Source organism: Buteo buteo, chromosome 10 (genome assembly GCF_964188355.1).
Source record: "Buteo buteo chromosome 10, bButBut1.hap1.1, whole genome shotgun sequence".
Taxonomy (NCBI): Eukaryota; Metazoa; Chordata; class Aves; order Accipitriformes; family Accipitridae; genus Buteo; species Buteo buteo.
In genome coordinates this window covers 4,135,666-4,153,946 of record NC_134180.1, presented here as the reverse complement: position 1 = coordinate 4,153,946, position 18,281 = coordinate 4,135,666, and the positions used below count along the sequence as shown (strand labels likewise).

At 53.6% G+C, this 18,281-nt stretch overlaps 1 long non-coding RNA gene across 1 annotated transcript; it reads left to right on the top strand.

Moving 5' to 3' along the window:
• The first annotated feature begins 1,851 nt into the window (after positions 1 to 1,851).
• LOC142035399 (uncharacterized) lies at positions 1,852 to 15,450 on the top strand. Its single transcript, XR_012651877.1, has 3 exons — positions 1,852 to 1,977; positions 3,340 to 3,410; positions 14,786 to 15,450. It is a non-coding gene; the product is annotated as an uncharacterized LOC142035399 (long non-coding RNA).
• The last annotated feature ends 2,831 nt before the right edge of the window (positions 15,451 to 18,281 follow it).

The window sequence follows — 18,281 nt, the reverse complement described above, 5'->3', positions numbered from 1 at the left end:
CATGGTTGCTTTCTGCATCTCATCTGTAGGCACCTCATCCACCCTCCGAGCCTACCTAATCCGCATACCAGCTGTCCCTGGGTGATTTATAACATCTCTGCAATGCAAACAGCTCATGAAAAATGTATTATTCCACGACTGATCCCTGCCAGCTATTCGGTAACTCCTGTTGGACTCAAAGCCTTCTGACTGGGTGCCCGTCCATCTTTAGAGGTATGATAAGCAGATCAGCAATGCGTGGGCTATTGGCCAGGAAGGGCATCTCCCAGAGCAAAGATGTTGCTGGAGAAGAAGGAGGAGGCTTTTGAGCAGAGTGGGATTTGGGAATGTCTTCCCTTAAACCACAAATGATGTGACTTCTAGGCAAACCATCTCCCATGACTGGCCTTGGGATGAATATCCCTTACTGAGGTGGCTGCCAGGATCCCTCTGTGCAAAGGAGCAAGGCAAAGCCTGTCGTCGCCACTTTGGATAGAGAACAGATCCCAGAGACCATGGGCTGAGCAGCCGGGAAGCCCAGACAAGTGCTCTCCCGAGGCAGGCACTCACAGACATCCTCTCCCTTGTGACTGGACTCTTCCTGCCTTGTTGATCCTATTTAAATCCCCAAAAAAGCCCTGGGAAAAATAATGCCCCCCAGTCACTGGCTGCTGAAGGAGGAAAGCCAAAGAGCTCCTGGGATCCAGGGGAAGGGCATGAAGGCAGCAGGGTCCTGTCTCACCGTTTCGGCTCTGTGCCCTGGTGGGCAAGCCTGCTTCTGAAATGGCAGAGGCAAGCAAGGAGAGTTTAGCAGGACAGAATGGAGAGCAGAGCTGCTGCTGGTGGCTTTTTTCAGCCCCCCCCCCCCAACTCTCTGCCTGAGCAGGGCTGCAGGACGAGGAGGGGGTGATGCTGGAAGGGGTGTGGGTCCTCTAAGTGGCACGAGTAATTTGCAGTTAGCAGTGGGGAAACACTTAAAAAATCTGGGAATCCTGGGGAAGGCGAAGAAAAGAGAGGACTGAAGAGGTGGGCTTTAGCCTTCCCCAGTAATAATAATTATTAGCCCAGGCACAAACGCTGGGGATAGTCCATCTCCAGGCAGAACAGGGCAGCAGGCTTTCCAGGACAGGCAGGCTCAGACTGCACTTGGAGCCTGGCAAAGAGAATAAATCCTTTTTGATTTTGACCAATGTAACCCCAGCACACAGTGTCTGGGCTCAGGCAAACTTGTCCAGAAAAACAGCCACGGCCGAGGCTGCTGGAGAGCGCAGCTCTGCCGGGGAAGCTGACGCTCCTCTCCCGGCACGTGATGGCGTGCAGATGCGTTGATGCCACACCATCCATCCCTGGTGTTCACATGCTCCTAACCTTCACAGAGCTGCCAAAAACCTCAGATTAGTTTTTTTATCTGAAAAGGTGAAGACAAGAATTGGCTAGGATGAGAGTGTGCCTAGCAGCAGTATAAACCCTCCAAATACAGCTGCTTTTCAACAGGAGCTCCCCAAATGCTTATCAAAGAATCCGATTTTAAAAACAGAATTTTTTTAGTGACTGGCTTTATTCTCACCTATTGAGTTTTGGAAGAGATCAATTGACTTTTGGATTATTTTTTTTCCCCCTAAAGATTCAGAAAAGCTGCTTTCCCAAATAAAAAGGCTTCTTTTTTTTTCAGCCAAGCCTTGAAAGCACAGATGGAGAAAATGCAAATATTTTCATCCACGGTTTTTGTAGATGAAAAGTTTTTTTCCCTTGTTGCTGTCTTCGGCAGCCCTGTACTGAGCTTACTCGAAAACCTGGGTCTTATTTAAAAAGCTCAGACAGGAACTGTTTTGAAAATCAACCTAATACTTACAGACTTTTTTTTGATTTCTCAGGAGTAAAGCCAAGTCAGCTCGCTGCAGGGGAGGAAGAAAACTCAGGATGAGCTTGTGTCTCTGGTCTTTTTTATTTTAACCTGTCCTTAGCTGACACCTCTAGATGCTGCACACACTCGAAAAGGTGAGTTTTGACCCTGCCCAAATGCTTGAATCTGCATAAACATGTTTAGTTTTTATAGGTAGCGAGGAGCAATCACAGGAGTGATGCACCCACCGGTCTGTACAAAACCATTAATTACTGGGATGGAGCTGGCTGGCTGTTAATTCACAACTAAAAGGTGCAGTGTAGCTGTACTGTTCCCCTTGACAGCGTGTGTAAACACCGCAGCGCTCCCAGCTTTCCCATCCAGCATCTCATCCAGAGAGGAGCGTGGGCCAAGTTGGCAGAGGGGTGCCCTCGCTCTCCTTCTCTCCTATTTTCCATTTCTCTGGACCTAGTGTCATGTCAATTTTTGCGCTCCCAAGGTTTCTCTTGGCACGTGGCTCAGAGAGCAGGGGGGCCCAGAAGCCTAGCAAAGTGATTTCTTTATGTAAACGAGCGCTGATTATAATTACGCTGCTATAATTACTGCTAAGCAAATAAACAATAAAGGGCAGCAGCATCCCCGAGGCATGCGGGACTTATGCAACCTCTGCGAAACCCTGGGAGCAGATCATGTGCGTTCCCCCCGGGGCTCGCAGAGCAGGGGATGGACTTGGAGCAAATGCTTGATTTTACAGCGTCCTGCTCCGGGCAAGTTGGGGTGACACAGGAGCAGCCCGGGGAGACAGGGAATTGGGAAAGCGAAGCGTCTCTGTGTGTATTTTGCACAGCGAGGACACCTTTCCACTAGATGAAAGTCCTCTTTGCTCTCTTTCTGGGCTATTTGGATCCAAGTGGATCTGTCGGCGGGATCTCCGAGCCCGCCAGTGGAGCAGGCAGCGAGTTTCTCACCCCATGAAACCAGCCAAGCAGCGAGTCACCTCTGCGAGGTTTCCAGGGATGGTCCAGCAGCTCTGCCCACGGTGGTTCTCGGAAGGCAGGGCATCGCTGAGGGATGCGGGACAGGACCTGGCCTCTCGCCTGGAGCCTGTGTATAGCCAGGTGGAGCAGCCCAGCCTGGCGCCCACCCAAGCCTCCCCTCCGGCGGCATGCCCTCGCCGACAAAGGCCAGACCTTCATACCTTAGAGAGAGACGCGGCTTATGCACTCATTTACTCTTAATAGAGTAAGTACTGGCTGTCTCATGCCTGGCACTGTGTCGGCGCTTATGCTTCATCCCTGATTTGTGTGCTTTAAACGTGGGCAGTGCCCAGCAAAGCCACATTTTGGGAGTGACTGCGGCGCACGTAAAATAATTCCCCGCTCCAGGGACATCCCCCGTCAGCTTTTTTGATGCTCCTGTGGCATGGTGGGGGTTAACACCCCCGAGGAGGGGGATGCAGCAGGGCTTGCTGGAGATGCCACTCTTCTGTCTTCCTAAACCCATTTTTTTTTTTGCAGTCAGGCTGGGACGATGCTGCGCCAGAGGCCAAGAGAAAGGCTGGAGTGAAGCTGGGGAATACTGGCTGCAGGTACTGCCACAGGGGAGCATGTTGGGGACAGGTCGTCTACGGGGGGTACGCAGAGGAACCCAAGGAGGGGAAAGGGCCCTTGTACAGAGTTCATATATCGCATGGCCTTACCCCAAAGCAGCTAGGCTTTTGCCTAGCAAAGCTGTTTCTATCTCCCTAATGATTGGGAGCCATCCTCCAGGTTTATATGCAGCCAGCTAGTCCCCATTAACACCAGAGAAAATGTTCGTCTTTAGCCTAAATGCCCCCCCCCCCATCTCTGCGGTCTCCCCTGCCTTCAAGGGTGCTTACAGCACTCCAGCCTACCTCCTCGCTCCTCGCTTTCCCAGGCTAAAAAGGCCAGGTCCCGTAGTCCTTGCCTGCAAGCCGGCCACTCTATTTCTTTTGATTCCCAGTTCCTCTTCATCCATCCCAGTTTCCCCTTATTTTTCTTGAGCACGAGTGACCACAACTGTTCCCCCTGAGCCTTCCCAAGGACTCGGTCCCCGCTCTCCTACTGTTCTTTTCTCCCGAGCAAGTCTGTACCTGCTGTAGCCTACAATCCTCCCTGCCTGCCCCCATCGGCACGTGGGGCCGGCGGCTGGAGGTGGGAAGCAGCCAGCCCTGCGCAGGAGCAGGGCATGAGCACTAAACCCTGCCCGTGACGTGTCAGCGGAGCTGGGAACATCTAACTTGGCCCTGAGTGACAGTCCTGCGCTCTGAGCTGCTGTTACACCTCCGTTCCCTGCCCGCTGTGATTGCTTCCAGCCTTCAAATAACATTTCAGATGCAGCTGTTTGGTGGAAAATAGTTTTTTTTTCCTCCTGGATCGCTGTGAATGCGCCACATCGTAATTAAAAGCCAGTGAGTTGTGGGTACTGGAATTAGCACGGGCATTTGCAGCCTGGCGGGCTGCTTGCCGGTTAGAGGCACGGCGCTCGCACGAGGCTTCTGCTCTGCTTTGTTTCACACAGCTTTCTGTAATAAAATCAGACTTCTAGTGCTAGCAAACCATCTGCTGCTTCCCAAAAGGTCTGCAGGGGCATTAACTCCCTGTTTTACCCTCTGCAAAACCCCTGCCATCGTCCCGGCTGGTTTCACGGTGGAGGGTTTGAGTCCTTCAGCTCTGTAGCTAAAGAAGTTCTGGCTTTCGCAGGAGGTCAGTGTAGGTCCTGAGCCCCTGGGAGACGCTCGGGCAGGAGGAGGTTTGAGCCCTGGGAAGGGAAAACGGGAAAAGCATCAAGAGGGAGAAAACATTTCCCTCCATCTCCTTTCCCCACCGGTTTTTCTGCGGTGCTGAGGCTCTCAGCTCCTCTCCAGGCTTCCCCCCATTTTGCTGTTGAGGAGCCGTCTCCGAGTGACAACGGTGAGCGGATTAATTAATCTGCCTGTCAGCCCTTGGCAGCAAGAAGCTCTGCCACGCCAGCTCTAATTAAACCGAACAAAACCTACCTTTATCTCCAAACCTTGCCGCAGGCTGGGATAAGGCAGGAGGCCACCGGGAGCTGAACTCAGGCAGCTTCATCGCGCCCAAGAGCCTGGCACCCACCCCTGCATCTCGCCGAGCGTGGAGGGGCTGGGGAACGTGTGTGCCACCCTGAAAGGCAGGTCAGGAAAGGGAAAGGTGTGAGCTGGGTTGCTCCAGCTCCTCCGATGACACCAAACCTCACAGGGGCTGTCAGCCCTCTAGCAAATTTGATGCCGAATGTCTTGCCCATGTCTTACGCCCAAGGGGGGGGGATTTTTCCACTTCAGTCTCCAATCCTTCTAGCAAACCTTTTGATGGGCTCCGGGAATCGCTTGTGGCAGGACCACTCGTGGTCTGTCGGGAGGGTCCTGGGTGAAACCTGGTACCTGTTGATGCTCCAAATGGCTGGAAAGCAATATTTAAATCAGAAGCAGATGTAAAAAAAAACGCAGAGAGGAGACAACCCGCTGGGAGGGCACGTGCCACGTGGGGTGCAGCTGCTCGGAGCCTGGTGCTGGTGGTGGGGGGGTGGCCCCCAGCCCTGGACCCGCTGGCCCTGGGGGTGGCCCTGCCTGTCCGTGCCCTGGACCACCAGCCCCGGTTTCCCTGCAGCATGGCCTCTGGGCTGCAGGGAGTTGCTCGCCTTGCATTTCTGTTTCTCCTGGCAGAGGACGACTGATCTTACTTAGCTGAGGAAGGCCGATAAGAGCATTATCTGGAGGTACGGCCAGGATGAAGCAGTTGTTTGCAAGGCAATAGCCTTCTCGTGGTTCCCTAATGAAGGGGAAAGGCAAGGCTAAGCCGGGGTGGGTGTTATACAAATCCATGTACGCATGGGCCTTCAGCTGGTGTTTTACCTGGGTGAGCATCGGTCACAATACGTGCTGGTGGTCCTGTCCTTCTAGGGTTTTTTTTTCTAGCCACATAGTTTGGGGAACTTTAATTGCTCTATGATTAAGTGACTTTTAATTTTCCTCTCGTCAAATGTAATCCCATTTGCTCCTTCTTCTTTTCCTTTCATTCTTTTTCTTTCCCCCTCCTGGAAATTAAATTAACATTCCATCTAATTACTCAGCCACTTCTCTAATTGCTGAGGGGACTGTGGTTGTTGTGCTCATTTAATTAATTGAGACCTGCAATGTTTAATGCAGAAGAGGATTTATTGGCTGTGGAGCTGGTGTGCAGGGCTCGTCTGGCAGGAGCAGCGTGCTCCGCGGAGAGGGAGGTAGATGCCAGCCCAGAGGGCTAGGAAAGGCTGGATCTGAAGTCTCTTTTTTGGAGTATAATTATGGAGCAACTTGCTTTCCCTGCTGGTTCAGTCGCTTTTCTGGGTGCATCTTTTTTAATGGTATTTTAAAGCACATCATGTCCAGAGACGTTCCGACAGTCAAAAGAGATTTGCCCTCTGAAGGTCACCCTTGGCATGCTCGTCTGTCCCTGCTACAGCACCAGCAATCCCCGAGAGCTGCTGACCATCTCCCGGTACAAGTAGCGATGGCTAAAAGCCGAGGAACAGGACAGACTTGTCCTTGTGCCAGGAGCTGGAAGCGGAGGGCTGGCCGCACGTTGGGGTTCATAGGCCCTGGGGGAAAACTCTGCTGGGAACAGAGGCACATTCAGGAAAGGAGATAACAGGCTCCTGATGTGTTTGTCCTGGGGGCAGGTTGCTTTGGCTGTGGTCTGTGCGGGGGATTTAAGCAAATCCATTGTATTTTGCATTGCTGTTGACTAGGAGCACGCGTGCAGCCTGCTCCTCGGCTAAGGGCAGGCAGGATCTCCCAGCATCGCATTTATGCTTGAGGGTTTTTTAAAATGCCTGCAACTCGGCTGCTAGGGACCTGCCTCAAGTCACTGCCCGTGTCTCCCCTCCAGTTTCAGTGCTGACCCCCACCACTACTCCGAGCGTCACGGCTGGGACGTGGCTCAGTTCAGCTCGAAGCCTGGTTTATTCCTCCATCCCGATGCACAAGGTCCTTCTCTCTGAGTGCTTCGCATCTCTTTGGGGCAAAACCTGCCTCTGTGTGTGCAGTGCAAGGCTCTGCTCTAAGCTGATGCTTCCATAAGTCACCATCATATCAATACTTAAAAAAACGCCCCCGAGCCGGCCAATTGATCTGAATGTTTTATTTGCAGACCTGCCAGGCATCTGTAAATTCCAGGCATCCCCATTTCCGTGGCAGGGGATTTTATAAGAGGCGGAACAGCTTTGAAGTGAACCCCCTCTGCCCCCAGCAGCTCTCCCAGTACCAGCAGCAGGGTCGGAAGCCTGATTGTGCAGGCACCTCCAGCTGCAAACCCTCAGCCAGAGCCGGAGTCCCACAGTGGGTCCGTAATGCAGGATGGCTGCGTGCTGAGCCCAGCTATGAGCCTTTTAAAGGATTATACCCGCCTGGAATGTAAAGGGGAGGGAGGAGTGAGCAGCACTCCAGCCCTGCCAGCACGGCCACCAGCACCCAGGGGCAGGTGAGTCCTTCACGCGCTGCTTTGCCAGGAGGAATTAAACCAATTCTCCGATGCCCTCTCTTAGTGCTGGAGCATGGATGTGGCCTGAAGAACTGCCAGGGCTGAGCCATGAGGTTGCCCGCAAGGATCTGTAGTAGGGACACAGATGGATGCTGAATCCCTCCGGACCTGCAGCTCCTGATCTGAGCACCCCAAACTCGCCGTGTCACTTTGCTCTAAGCCCAAGCCGGGCTGAGAGTGGTACGAAGGAGGCAGGTGACTGCCTGCACGAGGGAATTTGCCCAGGCACTTGGCGAAAGCCATTCAGCAACAGAAGTTTTGGGTGGAGGGAGGCAACCCTTTGGTCTGCATCGTGGCAGGACCTGAACATTGGAGCGTGTTTCTGTGATGCTCTGGCCTTCCTGACCTGGCTGAGATGGCCCTGCAAGGCAATTGCTCCAGACCAAGCTCCCTCCCTCCTGCCACCAGTCACACGCCAGCACTGTGTCTCCTGGTCGCTGTTCCCAGTGAACAGGACTTCTCCCCAGCCTTTGATTCTCAAAAAACCGTGGCTTTCCCTTAAGCAACCCAGCCATCTTTTTCTATGTCTGTCTAAATGGTCAGTCAAGAGCTAGCAGCACCTCCCAGCTTTGGCATTCAGCAAAAGCACGGTTTCTTTACAAGCAAGCACAAAGCAACAGCTTTGGTATGAGATTTCTTTGCAAGGAGATAACAATCCTGGAGCCGCTCCTCGTGCTTTCTGTAACGGATCCCTCCTCTCTCGCATTTGGCTCGTAGTCAGTGACCAGGCTGTCTGATCAGGACTTGGGTTATTTCTGTGCAGACTGGAGGAAGCAGGACCCAAACCACCTCCTGGGCTGGTTCTGCTGCCTTGGGTGAGGCTCAGGCTCAGGGCTGCTCTTCAAGACGTTTCCCTTTAGGCTGGTGAGAGGGGTACTAACGCGGTCCTCCTTGGAGGGTGCATGTCGCAGAGATTAGGCTATTGTGTTCGACAGCATTGAGGGCATTAGATAAATCCTCCTGTGAGAATGGCCCCTCCTCTGCTTTCCCTGGGCAGTGCCAGGACAATGTCCTTAAGCTGCTCCCTGTGCCACCAGCGCTGATCCTGTTGCAGACCGAAATCTGGTGCACAGTGATCGATTTGCAGCCCCCAAGGCTGTGACTGCAAACAGGTCTACGAGGCCGAGGTCTGCTGCTTGGAGCTCCCACAGGGCTGTCCTGCTGGGAGCAGAGGCTGCTGCTGTCTGAAGGGATATTATCTAAAGCCGTTCCTCTCCCCTGGACATGCTTGTGGGTCACAGACCCGTCCTCTCTCCCGCTGATTTGCTGTGGTTCCCGCACCAGGGATGAAGCTGCAAGACCAGATCCCAAGGGTCCCTGTGGCTGTGGGTGGCCGGTGGCACAACAAGGACCGGTGGCACAACAAGGACCGTTCCTGGTGGGGGACCTGCAGCAAGGAGCCCACGTGCAGCCATTTCTTGTGGCATTTTAAGAGCTCAGCTCCCCATCAGCATGTCGGCTGCTGAAGCTCTGAGCATCCCTGCTCTGCCAGGGTGGGCGATGAAATGAGTTTGCTTGCGGTACCCAGTACCCTGAGGCATCCCGACTGGTAAGGTCAGCATCCGGGATGATGATGCACTTTTCCAGAGCCAGGCACCTCCGGCTGCCAGCAGTTATTTTGAAAGAGACCTTGGGAAGGCAGGCTCTTCTCTGTATCCCAAGGATCATGCTCCTTGTGCATCAGCATTCATCCCCTTCCCTTCCCAGCCAAATACTGCTCCAAGAATGAGTATCACTTGCCTCTGAGAAAATGAAGGCAATTTGACTGCAGGGCTTAAATCCAGTGTAAAATGTACTAGGATCTGACTGCTGATGGGGAACATCTGGTCTGTGACCTTCACGCCCGAGGAGGTGTGAAACAACTCTTTGGAGATAGCTCCGCAGCAGGCAGGATGCTTTACAGTGGCTTGTTATTGCTCCAGAGCGGAGCCCTGGGCAAGGTCCCGGAGACCTTTGGGGATTGCTGGGAGCTGCCTGCTGCGGCTCAGCGGCGGTCGAGGCGGTCCGAGTTCAGGTGGAGGTGGGAGAAATGCAGGAATGCAGGCGGCTGGGACAGCCCTGCTGCCAGGCACCGAGGCAGAGCCCACGGGAGCACCAGCGATGTTACGGCACTTCTTGCTTCGCTTCTCAACAGCCCTGCTCAGCCACTAAGGAGCGACTTGCATGGCTTGTGTCCCCCCAATAGCTCTGTATCCCCGTCCCTTCCAAGCATCCCATCTGGACCACGTTACAGGGAGAAGCTGAGGCACACATGGCAGAGTCCATGCTGCTGGAAATGGCATTTGTTCTTCTGCCTGCCTGTCGCTGCCCAGCCCGTGACTGCAACTCGTTTTTGGGGACTCAGTTTATTACAGCTTGAATTTTTAATCTGTTAATAATCTGACATGTTACTCAAAAAAAGGAGATGGATATGGAAAAAGGCAAAGCCACCGCTCTTCTGCTGCACAGCGTGTGCCCAAAGCTCAGCCCATGCAAGAGGAAAAAGGGCTCATAAAAATATGATTAGATTTACTCTGCCTCATTTCAAACCAGAGCATGCTCGTAATTCACGGTGACAGAGGAGGGTTCACCAGGCAGAGACCCCACTGATAGACATTTCAGTAACCACTTTCAATTAGGAGTTTCTTGGCAGGTTCCCAACTTTGTGTCAAACTCTTCTGGGCTGCGTTTTGGCCGGGTCAGCTTCATATGTGTAATTGAGTCCCTGCTGAGCAGCAAGGCGGGAGGGTTGCCTTTGCTCGCATGGAAGGTGGAGGACTGTCCCTGACAGACTGCGAAGGAGGAGCATTTCACACCCAGCGTAGAAAACTGTCTTCTAGCTGAATTTTTCCATTTAAAAAAAAAAAAAAAAAAAAGATTTTTTTGGAAACCACTGGATTTGGGTTTAAAAGAAAATAGTTTTTTCAAGATGTAAGCCAAACAAAGAAACAGATTAATCCAAGGTGACCCTCTCCCACCTCCCCAGGCCAGTAACCAAGATCCAGCCGTCCTCAGGCTGGTGCGGCCGGGGTGAGACAGCTCAAGTGCAGGGACTGGTGCAACCACCGCATCCGTGCCATCTCTCCCGGCACTGCGGGAGGACTGGACAGCCTGTGCCCGTGGCTCCCCCAGCTCTTACTCCCGGCAGGCTGGGATGTGGCTGAGCTGGAGCAGGCTCTTGCCTTAGCTCCGCTTCAGCATCCGCTGAAAAATTTTAAAGCCTGTTTTATGGCAGGCAGATCTGGCCTGAAGCCTTTTTCCCTCCCCGGAGATTTCAATGAGAAAGTCATTATTTTTCTGATTTTTGTTGACACTCTGTGTAAGAGTTGCCATGGCTCTCGCCCGGCACACCTCTCCTGGTCGGGAAGTCGGGGGACTGGAACGGGGAAGGCGCAAGGCACGGCTGCTGCCATCGCCTGCCAGGGCCAGGCGGGGACACGGGGACACGGCTGCGCCCAGGGATGTACCAGGGTGCAGGAATCTCCGCAGCCCTGGCCGGTCCCCAGCACCACGGCTGAGAGCGATGCCCCGCGTTCCCATTTCACCCCTCTCTTGCTGTGATGCATTTTGCCATTTCCCAAGCTGTTTCACACCGTTTTGCCACAAGCCCCACTTTTTTCCCATATCTTTTCCCAGACAGGGCTCTGGGTATCCTGAGCATGCTGAAGTTTCACGGCCCATTAGGATAAGGGAACGACATCCCCGTCGGCTGGGTTCACTGCTCCGGGCTGCCGAGAAGCGGAGAGTGAATTACGAGCAGGCTCGGAGCCGGGCTACAGCCTCCGGCGAGGATGGGATTACTCAGGATACGGCCAGCGAGGAAGTGCAGGGGATGCTGCTCTCCCAGTGCTGGGGTGGCCGATGCTGGGGACCCCGATCTCTGGTTGCCCCCGCTCTGTGGCTGCCTGTCCCGGGCGACCATCGCCGCAGAGCTGAGGTTGGTGTTTGCTGCTCTCGGAGGGACTGTTCTCCTCATACGGGGTCTGTGGCCCACGGGGGCAGCCCCTACAACCCCCCTCTGCCCCTGGCACCGCTCAGCACCCTCCTTAATTAGTTTTGCAGACTACACAGCCGTTTTTGATGAAAAACATCCCACAAAAAGCCAATGAGCAGTCACCGAGCAACAGTGCGGCCTCTTTTAATGATATTTTCTTTGTGGTTTTGGGTTGGAATATCTTTCTCTTAAATGAAGAAAGAAGCCCCCCTCTTGGACTGAAATGATTTGACTTTATCCCTTCATTTTCTTGCATTCCTAACTGCTCAGCTCCGGCACCTAGGGCTCAGCAGGAGTTTTAAATTGGCCATAGCAGGGTTAGGATGCTGACCTCTTTATCTGTTTCCTTCCTACCATCTTCTGCACTGTCCTCGCTTGTGCCACCACTGACACATCCACATCCTTGATTCCTTTGCCATGTGGCACTCAGGTTTTGCAAAGAGGGCAATGCCCGGTTCGTCTCGCGGGTGGCTGTTTGCAGCAAGCATGGGAGAACTGCTGCTGTAAGCAAGCAGGTTTTGTCCCATCTCGAGCTGGGACATGTCATTGATGCTCACCAGCACTTTCACCACGTGTAATCTTGTAGTTGCATCCTCTGGGGAAGGTGTTTTATCCAACACGATATATAGGAGCCAGCCCCAGCCATGCTCCTTCCCTGGACTGTTCCAGCTCCTTCCAGTATGGTTGTATTTTATCTGTGGAGCTCTGTAAGGATTTTGTTCCGTCATCCTGGAATTTTTATGACTCCTTTGTGTGTATATAATGCGATTGCCCTGGAACAGAGAGAAATTAATCATTGTTACTTTGTTAGTTTTCAGGAATTTTTAATGTCTATGTTTTTGTTCATCTGTCATGTCCAAATGTGGGGTCCGTGGGCTATTTGACATTTAAAATGACTTAATTGCTTAGATTTTCCCACTCATTGTTTATGGACACTTGTTAGTAGTAGATTCTGAGTGTGACATTATGTACCATGTATTTTCTGGCTGGTTCCAATTTTTCACTCCATCCCAGTGGTTCACAACATCTCCTCTTGCTATAGATCAGTCTTTGGACTCTGTCATCTCCCAACAGGTCGATGGGGCAAGCAAGGCTGCGAGAGGTAGCCTAGAGTAACATCAACCTGCAGCGCATCCTTCCCTGTGCCAAGTGACATGGGAATCCAGGGCCTTTAATGGCTCTTTTAAGATGTCAGCATAAGGAAGATATCTGAGATGTCATCGCACAGTGTGCAGTACCCATTCTGTGGCTGGGCTGTAGATGCCACGCGGGATCAGGGCGAGTCGCCCATGGTATCTGGTGGCAGCTGGTTTCAGCCCCAAGCCTGGGAGCAGGCTTCCTCAGCAGCTTTCTGCCAAATCTCTCATTTTTAGGGACTGCTGCCTCTTTGACGAGCCCCCACCCTTTGCAGCGGGCAGACCAGCTGGGTGCTGCTCCTGTCTGTGCCTCCCCAACTCCTGCATGAAGGTTTGCTCTGGGTAACCCTGCTCGGAGCATCCCGGATCTGCGCTGGGAAGCTGCACAGCACCTGGGCAGGCATTGCCCTTTGGGGCTCTGAGCTGCCTTTGGTTTGCCTGGGTCACTGTAGGCAGCTTGCTTCATCACAGCGGGCCTTCATATCCATAGGGCCACCATGCTGGGTGAGACTTGAGGTCACAGGTGATCCTTTCTCACCTTCCAGAGGATGCACAGTGGGATAGGAGGCCAAGTGCATGTTGGAAGTGAAGTCTGGCTTCATCTCCCCATGGAGACAAGGTAGAGCTCAGCCTCGCCTGCTCCCCACCTGCCCGGGGCAGGACTGCTCCATGCACCGTCATGCCTTGCAGCGAGAAGGCTTTTCTAAAACGTCTTGTATTTCGACAGCCTGTTGCTGTGAGGCCAGAGCTGGATGGCTGCACGACCGTTTCCCCGTGCCCACCGTCTGCTCCCTGCTCACACAGCTCAAAGGCAGCACCCCAAGCTTTCCAGTCCATGCTGCTACAGGCAACGGTTTTATTAGCAACCCTCCTGGTCCTGACCCATCCCTGTGAGATGCCCAGGTGGGTGTCCTTTTTAGGTACCCAGATGTGCATCCTGCTCAGGCTCCTTTTGCAGCTGCAAGCAGAAAATGCTGGAAGAGCAAAGGGAGATCTCCGGACTCTGCTTACAGTCAGCCTGCAAGACATCAGCTTGGGGCCGGTTTAAACCCTGGTGGATTAAGGGCAGCTTGACTGGTCAAGAAGAGGCAGCCAAGCCAAATACGAGCAACTCCCAAACCTCCTCCACGAGCCAGAGGCTCCCCGTTACACTCTGGATTTCACTGCCTCGTAATTTGAGGCAGAAGGTGCTGGTACCAACCCTGCTAGATAGAGCGGGGTGAGGTGTGGGGACAGGCAGGCGCTGGCTGCAGGGACAACCAGACAGACTGACGTTTGGGCTCTTAGCAAATGCAGATGGAAACTACATATCACTAACCATATTACACACGTCATTAGGAAAATGTTAGCTACAACAAAAGATGCGGATCGTACCAGGCTGCGCTTCCTGAGCAGCCTGCGAAGCCTTTGCAACGTCATGTGCTTTTGCTGCGGCTCTGTAATGGCTTCGACGCTTTCTTGGGCACGTTTGCTCCCGCTCCATTGAGGCTGTTTCGCATTAAATTGTTTGTTTAGCAGCTACTGGGTTTTTGGCAGGACAGCTGTTGTCTTCTGCGGGTTGCAGAGCAGGAGGGTGTCATGCAATGCTGCTTTGCAGAGCAGCTAGGCATGTCAAGGTAAACCCTCCTCGTTTCAGAGAGAAGAGCAACAGCACCCATCGCTGCTGCCTGCCCCGTGGGTCCCACCATCTCGCAGCACCCTGTGGGCTCAGGCCAGGCGGTCTTGGTGGCAGGGGTGTCCCTGCGGCTCCCGCCGGGGCCGTGGGGACCCAGGGCAACCGTGGACCAGGCTCCGTAGACCACTCCTGGGAAGGTCTCCCCATGGGGCAAGGTCACCCAGATCCCAGACCCCCAGCGAAACCCTCCAGGCCCGATGTGCACTAAAGAAAACAGTCCCAGCTTATTAATACTTGCAAAAACAAACACTAGGAAGACAGGAGAAGGAATGAGCCAGCCATTAAGGGAGCGCTAAGCCGCCCCTCTCTAGACCTCTGATCCCTCCATTTCCTATGGCCATTGCCTCCCTGAACACCCCATGCCAAGATTTGCCTCTTTTTCAGGGTCTCTTCAGCAACTCCAGCAGTCGCGTTGCAACGCAACATCCTGACTTCCAATATGGCAAAGCTCTGCTTGGGTGGGAGAGTGTGGAGAGGAGCCACAACCAAGGGAGACGTGGCATGGCCACAGGAGACACTGCAGGATCAGCAGCTCAACATGCCTCCCAGGGCCTTGCAAGGGTTTTTACCTCTCCTTCTCGGTACTTATCAATTTTTTAATTTTTTTTTTTTTAATTTTAGGAGAGGCTAGCAACTGATTTTAGGTGGTTCCTGAGCCCAACAAGTACAATCAGGCTAACGCTGCAGAGCGTGGCAGCTGGAAGAGGTTAGCACCGGCACGCAAGTTAGCGTTGTGTTCTTTCACGCTTAGGAAGAGGAGGCGACACAAATGAGGTTTATTCAGCCCACTCACCCAGAAGCATTCGTGGTACCGGGTCCTGCAGAGAGACACGTCTGGGTGTGCAATTCGCCGTGGGACTGGTGTGGCAGGTCCAAAACGACAGCAGGGGTGGCTGGGGAGGTAGTGAAGGAAATCCCGGCACCCCATGGCAGAGAAAGCAGCTGGTGAGCAGCGCAAAAAGCCACGCACCGTAGCCCGTGCTTCGTCCTAAGGTAATGCTTCGCCAAAGTTTCCTGCTGAACTGGGTGAGTATTTTGGGGATGGGGGGGGGGTGAAGGTCAGAAGGGACATCTGGAGGTGATGGATCCAAACCCCCGTGCAGGGCAGGGCCTCAATTAGGTTGCTCAGGGCCTTATCCTGAGGAGTTTTGACCATCTCCAAGATTGCCCAGCCTCTCCGGGAACCAGCCGGGAAGGGCTGATGGAGGAGAGGCTGAGTAAGGGTGAATTATCCCTGGCTCCAGCGGCTGCCTGGTCCCTAAGAGACACCTGGGGATGGAGGGGGCCCAGGTCCGAGGGTGCCTGCCCGCAGCTCTGCCTGCTGCTGAGGATGAAGGACCTGTCCCCCGTCCGAGGTCCAAGCAGGCAGGAGTCGGGGGGCTTCAGCCCCTCCACGCAGGAGCCTGCTGGGGGAAAGCCAATGCTGAGCATATCCCAAACACGAGCCAGCAGCGCAGCACTGCTGGGACTCGGGGTGCAGATGTGATGGGGAGCGCTGGGAGGCTACCTCCATCCCAGTTTGCATCTGCATGCTTAAGGATGTTTAAAGGGTATTTAACGGTGTTTAGGTATGTCTGAGAGCTCACCCTTCTCCTTGGGACTAGAACAGGCAAGGGAGACCACATAGGAGATGCTCTGCCAGCAGAGTGGTCCCAAAGCTGCCCCGAGGTGGGTGGCACGGCTGGAGCTGGAGAGGACCCACAGCCTCCCTGCCTGCCACCCCGGTGCAAAATCACCGCTCAGGATTTGCTGCCGAGGAGGAATTGCTGCATGCAGCGAGTTGTGAGCGTTGTCAGCTGCCGGCGGTGCGTGAGCAGCCCTCTGCTCACCGGGCTGCACCGGGGACGAGCCACTGCATTGATGTGTGCCTGAGCCATGTCCTGCTCGGACATCCCTGGTGCTGGTGCCATCGGGAAGCATCCTGAGCTAGGGAGACGAAGGCCTTTGTGCAGCAGTGTCCCTCTAGGTCTGCACTGGAGATGTATGGGGGAGGACTGAAAATGCCTTCAAGTCCCAGTCCTGCAAGAGGGGTCCTGGAGACGCACAGCTGGATGAAAGCAGGCACATCTGGGTTGTATTCCCCGCTCGGCTCCAGCCCCACTGCTGGGGCTGGGCTCCTTCCTCCCCACTCCAGGCTGCTCCAGCCCCACCGCTGCGGCCAGAGGACTTTTGGAGGCAAAGATGGGCTGTCTTCCTCCCCCAGAGCCACCCTTGCAGCCCCAGGTGTTGGGGATGGCCAGAGGATATCTGTGGTGCCATTTCACTCAATTTTTAGGTTATTATTTTTTTCCTTTTGGTTGATTAAATCCAAACACGGCTAATGTGCTCACAGCTTTCCCTTGATGCTTGTTGCCCAGAGTACCAGCGCTGCTCAACATGCCAGTCTCCTCCTCAAGCAGCACGGATACAGGCTGGGTCCAGCCCCAAAACTGTCCCAAGGGATGGGAGTGGATGTTCCTCCTGCTCCGCTCTGGTCTGGATCAGACCTGCCACCTCCAGCATGGGACCCACCGTCCCCAGCAGATGGTGGCAGTCTAGCTTGGCGTTAATCTGTCCCCAAACCCAAGGAAGTGTCCCCCATCCAAGCTACCTGCCCAGCTGTCTGTCAATTAGCTCTACTCTTTGTTTTCTTCCTGGTGCTTTTCCAAAAATATCCGTATAAACAGGATTTCTCTTTTGCAGATTTCCAATCGGAACTATTCAGTTTGGGGTTCTCTGTTTGTTTGTTTGTTCTGTGAAATTTGTAATGGTTTCCAGGAAAGCTGAACCCTTCTCAGCCCACAGCGAAGTGCCTGGGGTGCCCCAGCTGGGACACACATGCCTGCCTCCCCCAGCACCCCGGCCGGCGCACGCAGCCTGCCCCGACCTGCACCCCTCCAACTTACACAACAGCAAGCGGAAAACACGGATCGCGTTTCTTCCAAAACCTGCCACAAAACAAACCCGATGCCACTTTTGGAGAGCTGGAGAGAGGGAGGATTTAAGTGAAACTTTCCTGTACTATGGAAAGAAATCATTAAGCCAAGCTTTGCAGCAATGTCCGTCTGCACCTATTCCAGTTTCCCACATCAGAACGCTTCACCCAGCTCTAAATCTGGGACTACGGCATCTGCTGGTGCTTGCAAAGAGGCTACATCAAGAGCACAGAGAGGTAGGGGGTGTCTGTACCTACAAGCTGGCTGTTAACTCTGAAGACTAATGATGTCAGGGCAAACAGCAGCAAGAACTGTCTTGTTTCTAACCGAGCCCACAAGAAGGAGTGATGATACTTTCCGTTTCATTTGTAAACTAAAGTGCCTTTCTGTGGTCATCCCCGAGGTGACTGCCATTACCAAACTGCAAGGAGCCAGGGGAGCGATGGGGCTACTTAAATCAGTCCCAACGGCCTCGGGGTGAGGGTATGGGGATGCATGAGGCTGGGGAAGTGTATGTCCCATTAGGAGACAGCTGACAAGTGGAAAAGATGAAGCAGGGGGATGTCCCTGGCTCTCTTTGAGCATCCCCTCCAAGGCCCCGAGGTGTACAAGCATCAGCTGTGGGTGCTGCCGTGGCCCTTCCCAGCAAGGGCTTCAGCCCCCCCCCAGCCAGGGCCACCACAGGGCAGCCAGAACGACCCCTCTGATCTTGGCTAGGCTGAGGGACGGCAGCACTTCAAGCATGCAGAGTCCCAGATTTGGCTTAAATTAAAAGTTGTTTCTTGTGGGATTTAAATTCCTTGACATTGCTCTCTATAGAGCTGACCTGGATTTATTTATTATTAGAAATAACTTCTCCCAACTTTGCCATATTAGAACATCACAGCAGCCGGGGCCAGAGACAGGAGCTTGGAGCTGGGATGTTTGTCACCCCGGTCCCTCGTTGTCCCCAACCCTGTCCAAGCCCTGCGTGGCCAGGACAAATTGTAGGGGTCTGTTATATGCTTGTGTACCAAGGCTGGGAATGACCATCATCTCTGGGCTGCTCCAAACTGTTTCTTTCTCTTCTGCAAACCAAGAAGTCGCCAGAAAAAAGAAACCTTTGGGATGAGATGAAGCGATGCAACTGAAAAATAAAATACTTTGCACATGAAGAGCATTAGTTTTTAACCGATAAAGTGTAATTTAAGAGGAATCTTTAG